This window comes from Phoenix dactylifera, unplaced genomic scaffold, assembly GCF_009389715.1.
Source record: "Phoenix dactylifera cultivar Barhee BC4 unplaced genomic scaffold, palm_55x_up_171113_PBpolish2nd_filt_p 000666F, whole genome shotgun sequence".
Lineage (NCBI taxonomy): Eukaryota > Viridiplantae > Streptophyta > Magnoliopsida > Arecales > Arecaceae > Phoenix > Phoenix dactylifera.
The window spans coordinates 119,149-130,166 of NW_024068053.1; the positions used below are offsets into that span (position 1 = coordinate 119,149).

The 11,018-nt window shown below is 38.0% G+C and overlaps 1 non-coding gene across 1 annotated transcript; it reads left to right on the plus strand.

Moving 5' to 3' along the window:
- Positions 1-10,465: 10,465 nt before the first annotated feature.
- On the plus strand, positions 10,466-10,572 carry LOC120106858. The gene has a single exon (XR_005508855.1). It is a non-coding gene; the product is annotated as a small nucleolar RNA R71 (small nucleolar RNA).
- The last annotated feature ends 446 nt before the right edge of the window (positions 10,573-11,018 follow it).

The window sequence follows — 11,018 nt, forward strand, 5'->3', positions numbered from 1 at the left end:
TGTGTATTTTGATGTAGGAGCATTTCACTCACACCTTGAGCCATTGTTGTTGGGGCAAGGTGCGATAAAAAATTGAATCCTTTTTCTTTCTAAAATTTTCCTAACTTCCAAGCCATCTCCGACTTTTTGAGTCGACTCCGCGGTTGCCCAAGGAGACAACCCAAGAGGGAGGGGGGTGAATTGGATTTTAATAAATTATTGACAAATTAAAAACTTAATTAGTAATTGATTAAATCTCATGCAAGCAGGTTAAATAGATTACTTGACAAGGAGAGCGGAAGAGACAAATAACCAATGCAAACATAAGAAAATTTTATAATGGTTCGGAGCCAACTCTTGCTCCTACATCCACTTTCCAAGCCGCACTTGGGAGTTCACTATAATTCCTAGGATTACAGCCGATTGTTTTACAAGTTCACAACCCAACTTGTTGTTTTCACGAGATCACAACGAACTCGGTCGGTTTTCACAGGCTCACCAACTAGAACCATCCGATTGTTTTACTGGAATCACAATCAAACCCTTACACCCGTTGGTTTTACCCTTGGCTCACCAACAAACCTTACAACCCTTGATTCAATCCCCTGATTGAATCAAGTAAGAAAAACAATTTTGAAAGAATACAAGAAAGCTTCTTAAAAAGCAAATATGAACAATATGAATAAAGTAAGGTTAGAAGCCCTTCAAACAGTTTTTGGAAAGGGAAGTAGGGGCTTCTCGAACTCTGGATCTCTTCTTGAAAGCGTTGAAGAGTTGATGTCAGAAGAAAAGCCTTGAATGTGAAGAAAGTGCTTCTTGGAATGAATTGAATGCGCTTCTTTCTTCTTTTGCTTGTCTTTCCTCTCAAGAGACTCTTGGTGGTTGAGAATGCCTTAATGCACAGATAGAGTAACTCTTTTCTTGTCTACTACTGTTCACTGCATTGCATCTATTTAAATAGTTCTCTACAGAAACTAGCCGTTAGAGACTGATTTCTAGCCGTTCTGCACAGTCTGCACATCCTTGACAACATATCTGTTGGGGTTGGAGTCGACTAGCTCGATCTGGAGTTGACTCGGCTGTTGCTGGAGTCGACTCATGCTTTACTGGAGACGACTCGCCCACTGTTTGAAATTTGAATTAAAGTGTTTGCTACGTTTTTAATCTTGCACTTTCTTTAAAAAAAATAATTAAACGTAGGATACCCCAAGTATAGGGTGTAGCAAAGTAATATTCTTGGTGAGTCTGAGATCGAATCCACAGGAATTTGACAGTGAACAAAAACTAAAGGCTAAATAATATTAGAATTGATAAAATTATAACTAAGGCATCAGGATTCAGCCTAGCACTTCATCATGCTTTTCTTAAAATCATCTATTAATCATAATAAAATAAATTTAGTTTTATGGGCAGCATTACAGTAATTCTATTTTAAACTACAGGGATTTCTAAGCATCTGTTATACCCAGGGAAAATAACAAATCAAAAAAAAATATATAAGTTTAAAATAATTTCTATCAATCTACTGCACCATAAATCAAATCAAAAACATTAAAATTCCATTGATGATTTAAGGAAATACATGAAGAAAATGCTAGGCTTTTCCTTAGCCTTAGCTAAAAGAGATTTAGCTATTCATATGAGATGTAAGCATTTATAAAATAGATTAGCATAGAATAAATAAAATAAAGCATAAATCCTTTTTTTTTCTTTGGTTGAGAAAACAGAGTGCTCTGTTTTCTCTCCTCCCCCGCCTCTCCTCCTTCATGCAGCCGCTCCCGGTTCTCCTCCCTCACCTCTCCTCCACTTCCACCCGGTTGAGAAGACGGATCAGAAGAGGAGATGAGGTGTTTTGCTTCGCTGGTTCCCTTGGCCTCTTCCTCCTCCGTCGCACGGCTGCTGGCCTCCCTCCTCTTCCGTCGGCTGTGGTTGAATGAATGGAAATCCTCTTCCCGCCTCTACCTGGATCCCCCCCTTTCAACCTTGCTCGCTCGGCTCCTTCTTATAGCATGTTGAAGAAGCTGGAATGCTGCTAGGACAAACCGAACGGATGGGGAGCTTCGAATGCGGACGATTTGGTAGCTTTTGGGAGGGGATGAGACATGGCTTGGGACTCTTCAGCTGGGAACGTTGCAGAATTTTGAGAAGCTGCAGACATTGATGTTGGATTTGAATGCAAGACCCATGGCTTGGAGATGATCCGGTTGCTTGAGACACGGGAATGAATGAAGTCGAATCGCTTGGGACTCTTCTGCTGGAACGCGTGGATGAGCTGGGAAGAAACAGGGGAGACGGAAGGACGCTGATGAGATGCCACGATGCTTGGGAGATCCACGGTCGGTTGGGAAGATGAGATTGGAGCATTGTCTGTTCGTTAGAAGCCACGGTAGATGGGATGAAGAAAACTGTTGGGAGAGCTCTCCCTCTTGTGAGGATTGCATTAAAGGTGAAATGCATTAGGTGTTGCTTCACGGATGAAATGTTGCATCTGGAAGGTGGATGCATGGGACGAGCGAACAAGATTGCATTTGGATTTTCCATGCAGGCGTGGAATACGCGGGGGCAATGTGAATGAGCTGGGATCTCCACGACGCTAAGGATTTGTTGAGCTCGAAACGCCAGGCATTGGGCTCAAACCCAGCGTTATTAGGTCTTTTGAATTACTTGCACTCAGATACAAATAAAACATTAATTTAATCAATTTTATTAATAAAGATTAGCTCTAATACTAATTAAGATAGTATGAAAATTTCACTTTTGTACTCTCATCACACCCCCCAACTAGCTTATTGCTAGTCTCTAGCAATTTAAGTGTGAAAATGATAAAATGAGGGTACAAAAATATTATTTATTTTATTAATATATATCAATATGCATGAATTAAAATAATTACTCACTTTCGTAGAGCATTACGATTGCCACTTAGCACGTGCAACAAGCCGTTAAACCCCTAGGTTATCCTAGTAGACGAGTGTTGTCTCGTGAGGGTTTGCAGTGATGATACCCACAAACATCATTTTAAAAGATACTCTAAAACATAGCAACCATTAATGTAAATTTGACGTCTCAGAATACCTATACCTCCGCCACAATTAGGTACCGCTTGAGTTCTAGGTGCACTACTCAAATTCATAAGTGATAACTACCATTTGTTAGAACCGGACCCACTAAATTTTCCGAATATCACATGTTAATTGTCCAGAATGGTTTGCATATAAAAATGAAGCTATCAATCCCAACTAGACATCCCAGGTACATATTTCTACGTTTTTGATCTTGCTCTTTTTTAAAAGAGAAATTAAAAGTAGGATACCCCAAGTATAGGGTGTAGCGAAGTAATATTCTCGGTGAGTCTGAGATCGTATCCACAGGGATTTGACTATGAACAAAAAACTAAAGGCTAAGTTATATTCAGCTTGGGATAACTAAGGCATCGGGATTCAGCTTAGTACTTCTTCATGCATTTCTTTTAATCACCTATTACCTCAGTTAGATCTGAGTGAAGACCTAACTGGAAAATAAAGCGGGGAAAATCATAAAATAAATGGATCTTTATGGACAGTATTGCATTAATTTTACTTTAGACTATAGGGATTTCTAAGCATCTGCTATACCCTGGGGAAAATAACAGATCAAACAAATGTATAAGTTTAAAGTAATTCCTAAACATTCACTGCACATAAATGATATTAAAATTTAATTGATGATTAAAAATAATACATGAAGAAAATACTTAGGCTATTCCCTAGCCTTAGCTAAAAGAGATTTAGCTATCCATATGAGATGCAAGCATTTTTATAAAAGGGATTAGCATAGAGTAAATAAAATAAAGCATAAATCCCTTTATATTTTTTTTCTTCTTTCTTCTCTTAAGAAAATAGGGCACTCTGTTTTCTCTCCCGATGATGCCTTCTCCCCTCCGTGGCCCGGTTGGATGGATCTGTGGCCTCTTTCTTCGTGGCTTCTTCTCCTCCACCTGGATGCTTTCCCTCCTCCAAGCCCGGCTGGTAAGATACTCCCTTTTCTCTCCTGCTGGTCGCCCCTCTCCTCCGTCGGCTGGCTTCTGCCTCCACCCAATGGTCTCCTTGTTCCGTCCCAACTCCGTGTCCTCCTCCTGCCTCCACACACCCCCCCTCTCCTCGCCTCTACACTTCCTTTTATGGACACCTTAAGCGGTGTGGCTGGGAGATCCGAAAGAAACGCCTACTGGGAGCGGATGAGACATTGTGGAGGTTTGGGAATGATCCGTTTGGGAGACAAGAAGCCATGCGGAATGAATGAAGTCGAATCGCAGAAGCTGGAATGCCGAACGGATGGGAAGTTGCTGAGATTGGATGCAGACAGTTTGGCTTCTTCCCTTTTGCTGCCGTTGAGAATTTGTTTTGATGTTTTGAGAAGACTCTTCAGATGAATGATGGGAAGAATGGAATGCGGCTGAATGTTCTTGAAATAGGGAGACGGAAGCCATGAATGAGATGTGTCTTGAATTAAAGAGCCGGTTTGGCTTAGGTCCCTTGGGTGAGATGCCATGATGCTTGGAGAGCCACACGGACGGTTTTGAAGATGCTGAGAAGCTCCATAACGCGGGCACTTGTGCTAAGCTGAAACATCTGGATACAGTGATATGAATTGCATGCGGATGATGGGCGGCGTGAGGCTCAGATGAGACGCTAAGGGATTTGTTGAGTTCGGAATGCCAAGCATTGGGCTCAAACCCAGCGTTATTCGGTCTCTTGAATTACTTGCACTCAGACACAAATAAAACATTAATTAATCAATTTTATTAAAAAAAATTAGCTCTAATATTAATTATGATAGTATGAAAATTTTACTTTTGTATTCTCATCACATATAGTTCTAAAACAATGGAGTCAAACCAGTCATCCACAAGTCACTTGGTTTTAGTTTAACTAACCCACTATATTTATATATATATATATATATTTTGCACAGTGACTACAACAGTCCAACTCCATTAGGCTCTAGTAAGGTCCATGTAACGAGCTTTGGGTCAATGACTCTTGATCCAGTTGGCTCAAGGCATTAGGTGAAACACCCCTCGGACTTAATTACTCGAACCAGACTACGCCACGAGGCTAGACTAGTCACTTATTTCAGTCATTTTCATCTTTTTATGCGAACACTCGCTGCTTTGTAGGCAAGAGGCCTGGTTACTCAGTGAAGACGAACTGTATTATTTCTCTCTTTTTTAAAAAAAAATTTATAATGTGACTGTATTGTGACTATAGGTCAACAAAGTCAGAAAATAAAGCACCTAGGTGATCTAGCCGAAAATTTCAAAAACTCTATCTTTATGTGAAAACCAAATCATGAACTTTAGGACAAGAACACTCGTACTTCTCTTGCGAATAAAGTTAACAAACAAATAGGTAACACAAGTGAACTCCAAAGGCTTTCCTATTGTCATTGAATACTTGTGTGGGGATCTAATAATAGGTCTCTAATAAGTCATAATGTGCCTCCTTGCCTTAATAGCTGCACATGTTTATTTCTTTGAAAAAAAAATTAAAGTGGGTAATTAAATGCAACAAAACATATGTTTGTTATTATTATTACTATTATTATTATTATACATATATATAATTTTTTTGTATTATTATTTATTTATATATATATTTAAATAGATTTTTTTTTGAAATATATGACAATTGTATGATATATAGAAAAATACAGTAATCTCTTCCCCCAACTTAAATTCAACATTGTCCCCAATGTTTCAACATGAATGCATTAAATATGATTGTATGAAGGATAATAAGGCTGAAGGTTCGAATTTACTTGATAGAATGACCGCAACACTGTTGTTGCTCACCAATTGTCATATCAATAGAAAATGAAAGAAAGAAAAAATTATGTACAAACAGAGGATCTCTAGTAGATATAGAGATCAATCCTGATAAACAGGATCTCCCAGATTTGGTCGATTCAACCTCTGGGGTAAAGTTGTCCCAAAAATAACTTCAAACGTTGGCCATTTACTTTAAAATATTACCCGGTTTTTGGATTCTCTATCTCAACGGTTCCATACGGATAAACAGTTTTAACTATAAATGGGCCGGTCCACCTAGATCTCAATTTTCCTGGAAATAAATGAAAGTCTTGAATTATACAATAAGAACTTTCTGAGATGGCTCAAATGTTTTCCTTATAAATATTTCTATCATGAAAGACTTTTATTTTGTTCTTATAAATTTGAGCATTCTTCAATATGCTTCATTCCTGATTTCCTCTAGTTCATTAAGTTGAAGTTTGCGTAGTGAACTAGCCTTAATCCATATCAAAATTAAATCTCTTAATAGCCCAGTAAGCCTTTATGCTCCAATTCCACGGGCAAGTGACACGGTTTACCAAAAATAAGACGGTACAAAGACATACCAATCGAGCTTTTTAAAAGCCTGTATGATAAGCCCAGAGTGCATCAGTTAAACGCCAAAGACCAATCTTTGCGATTTGGGTTAACCATTTTTTCCAGAATATTCTTAATTGATCGATTGGATACTTCAACTTGTCCACTTGTTTGTGGATGATGAGGGGTGGCGACTTATGGGTGATCCCATATTTTCGCATTAAAGCCTCAAAAGGCTTATTACAGAAGTGTGAACCTCCATCACTGATGATGGCTTGAGGCGTTCCGAATCTGAAAAGAATGTTTTCTTGTAAAAAATTTAAAACAGTTTTATGGTCATTATTCTTGCCAAAGAATTGCCTCAATCCATTTGGAGACATAATCTACAGGCTACTAAGATGTACAAATTTCCGAATGAAGGAGAAAATGGACCCATAAAAATCTATTCCCCCAACAATCAATATTTCAATAATTAAAATTGGGTTGAGGGGCATCATATTCCTACGAGTTATCCCACCTAACTTTTGACAACGCTCGCAAGCTTTGCAAAAATTATGGGAATCTTTAAACAAGGTGGGCCAATAGAAACCGCACTGTAAAATTTTTTGCAGCCGTTTTCTTAGTAGAGAAATGACCACCGCCAAGCTTCAGAATGACAAAAAGAAATGACACTAATAAATTCATCATTAGGTACCACAACTCCTAATAATTTGGTCTGGGCAGTATTTGAAAAGATAAGGATCATCCCAGAAAAATTTTTTTATTTCGGTCAAAAATTTTCTTTTATCCTGTTTATTCCAATGAATCGGGAGTTCACCCGTGACAAGAAAATTTGCAATGTCTGCAAACTAGGGGTGACGACTGGATCTTAAAGAGTTGCTCATCAGGGAAAGTGTCTCTTATAGGTGAATTGTCTATAGAAATCTGAAAGAGTGAGACGGGACAAGTGATCAGCTACTACATTCTCTACCCCTTTTTTATCTCTTATTTCTAGACAAAATTCTTGGAGTAGAAGGATCCACCTAAGCGCAGCGTGGTCAGTGTAGATAATGATTTTGGATCCAATCAAGTAAGACCTAAATTTGTCTAGTGCAAATACTGCGGCGAGAGTTCCTTTTCCGTAGTGGTGTAAATTCATTGTGTACTATTTAAAGTCCTTACTTGGCATAGTAGATAACATAAGGTTTCCTTTCCTTTCTTTGCCCTAAAACTACCCCAACTGCATATTCACTAGCATCACACATGATTTCAAAAGGAAGCGACCAGTCGGGTGGTTGCATGATGGGAGCATAGGTCAGTAAGCTTTTAAGTTTATCAAAAGCTTTTGGCATTCTTCAGACCATACAAATTGGGTTTCCTTTTGAAGGAGATTACATAAAGGTTTGGATATTGAGCTAAAATCTTTAATGAATCTCCTATAAAATCCTGCATGACCCAAAAATGAGCGTATATCTTTGATAGTTTTAGGGTTGGGTAAGTTAGCAATTAAGTCAATTTTAGCCTTGTCTACTTCAATTCCTTCAGATGAAATGACATGCCCGAGAACAATTCCCCTAGTTACCATGAAATGGCACTTTTTCCAGTTTAACATTAGATTCTTCTCCTCACACCGAATTAAGACTAGCCTTAAATGGTCCACACAGTTTTCAAAAGAGGAGCCAAAAATCGAAAAATCATCCATGAAGACTTTCAAAAAGCGCTCAACCATGTCAGAGAAAATACTGAGCATGCATCTTTGGAAGGTTGCAGGAGCATTACATAACCCAAATGGCATTCTCTTGTAAGCAAATGTGCCAATAGGACATGTAAATGTGGTCTTTTCCTGATCTTCAAGATCAATTGCAATTTGGTTGTAACCGGAATAGCCCTCTAGGAAGCAATAATATTTATGTCCTGCCAACCTTTCTAAGATTTGATCAATAAAAGGTAGAGGAAAGTGATCCTTCCTAGTGACAGAATTAAGTTTTCTATAGTCAATGTATACACGCCAAATAGTGGGGACCCTAGTTGGAACTAATTCATTGTTGGCATTTTTGACTACAGTAACACCAGCTTCTAAGTGGATTCTATGAGTGCAAATTGAGGGACTAATTCCTTTGATATCAACAATTGTCCACCCTATTGCTCCCTTATGCTCTTTGAGAATTTCTAACAACTTTAATTCTTGACTTTGTTCGAGTTGGGATGATATGATCACAGGAATAGTCTCTTCTTGACCAAGGTATGCGTACTTGAGCTCAGATGGCAACGGTTTTAGCTCGAGTTTAGGTGCTTGAATACTAGATGGTCGAGGACTATTGTTGCATAGGGGCAATTCTTCAAAACGAGATTTTCCATCTATCTGTATCCAACAAAGGAGCTAAATCTAATATAGCACTGATTTCTCTAAAGTTTTGGTTGATATCTGTATTTCTGAAATGAGTTAGGCATGTGTCTAAAGGATCAGAAGAAAGAGATGGGACAAGAGCATCTTCTACAATGGAGTCAATCAGTTTAATTCCATGAATTTCATCATTTTTGTTGTCATTATCGGGTTGTTTTGCAAATGTTAAATATATTAAAATCTATAGTCATATTCCCGAATGACATTTCATTATTCCATTTCGACAGTTGATCAAAGCATTGGAAGTAGCTAGAAATGGGCGGCCTAAAATGACAGGTATTGGAGTGGTACAATTATGACAGGCTGGGTATCTAAATACTATGAAGTCGACTGAAAAATAGAATTTATCAATTTGGACAAGTACATCCTCGACTATTCCTCTTGGTATCTTTATAGATCGATCGGCAAGTTGGAGAGTAACCTTGGTGGGTTTTAGTTCGCCAAGTCCTAACTGTTCATAAACTGATACGGCAGTAAGTTAACACTTGCACCTAAATCAAGAAGGGCTCTTTGTATCCTGAAGTTTCCTATGATGCAAGATAATGGTAGGACAACCAGGATCTTTATACTTAGGTGGGGTGTTGTGTTTGAGAATAGCACTCACCTGTTCAGTTAGAAAAGCTTTCTTTTGTACGTAAAGTTTTCGCTTTATGGTACAAAGATCTTTTAAAAATTTGGCATAAGATGGGATCTGCTTAATGGCATCTAATAAAGGAATGTTAATCTTTACTTGTTTAAAGATTTCCAAAATTTCTTGGTCAGGTATTCCCTTTTTAGCTGCAAGCAAGCGCTGAGGGAATGGAGCAACTATCTTGTGATGGGGTATTGGATCATCTTGTTCATTATCATCTTCATCCTTCTTTTCAATAGATTTTTCAGGTTTGGCATCCTTCTTCGAAATTTCTTTGTTAATTATTTTTCCACTACGAAGGGTTGTGATAGACTTAACTTGTTCAAATTTAGGTTGGGATGAACTTGCTTCATGGCCCCTCATGTTGACCCTTTGGGTTAGATTGAGGTTGGGCTGGAAATGTCCCCTTTTTCCCTAACATTTGAGTTGAGCCTCAATTCTACCTATAGAATTTTTAAGTTCTTGGAGTGATTGCATTGTATTCTGATTTATTTGAGTCTGCCCTTGCATGAAGGTTTGCAAAGTATCTTCAAGGGATTTCCTATGTGGTGGCACATAAGGAGTAGGAACAGAATTTCCTTGAGATTCATTGGCAGTGGGTCCATGTCTCCAACTAAAGTTAGGATGGTTTCGCCAACTAGGGATTATATATTTCTGAAAATGGTCTTCTATAAGTATTTGGTGAAATTTGCTTGATCATGCAACACTTCTTTGAAAAGCAGGGATTGTAGGACAATCCTTGGTCACATGTGCATTACTCTCGCAGATTCCACATATACTTTCAACAATAGCTTGTGCTTTTCCTATATTAGCTTTGCTTAATTCCATGGCTTTCAACCTTCCTAGTCAGATTAGCAATTTTTACATTGACATCATTATCATCTTTAATAAGATATATTCCCTCTTTTGCATTAGGTGCTATTTTAGATTTTTCATTTTTATCTGTTGTATCCCAAGCTTGTGCATTTTCTGCTAAAAGATCAAAATAATCCCAGGCTTCATTTGGCTCCTCACTCATGAATTCACCATTACACATCATTTCTACAAATTGTCTCATATTGGAGGACAAACCATCATAAAAGAAACTAATGATCCTCCAAATTTTTATCCATGATGTGGGCAAGCAAGCAGAAGACCCTTAAATCTTTTCCAACACTGAAAAAATGTTTCTCCATCTTTTTGTGCGAAGTTCATGATATTTCTTCTAAGTGTGTTTGTTTTATGTGTTGGGAAGAATTCTTTAAAACATTCTCTTGTCATTTCTTGCCAGGTAGCTATGGTCCTAGGCCTTAAGGAGTGTAACCATGATTTAGTTTTTTCCTTTAAAGAAAAAGAAAATAACTTAAGCTTAACTACCTCTTCAGTGACATCATTGAAATGAAGTGTTGAACACACTTCATCAAATTCTTTCAGGTGCAAATAGGAACTTTCAGAATCAAGTCCGTGAAACTTTGGGATTAATTGGATTATTCTTGGTTTCATGTCAAAAGCTCCCGCAGTAGTAGGAATACCATACAGGATGGAGTACTGGTCCTAGTGGGTTGTAGATAATCACGAAGCGTTCTAATAGGTAAGTTATCTTGAAATTCATTATCTCCCTGATTACTACCATTATCTTCCATTTGATTATTTGAATTTTGAACAATTAAATTTTTATC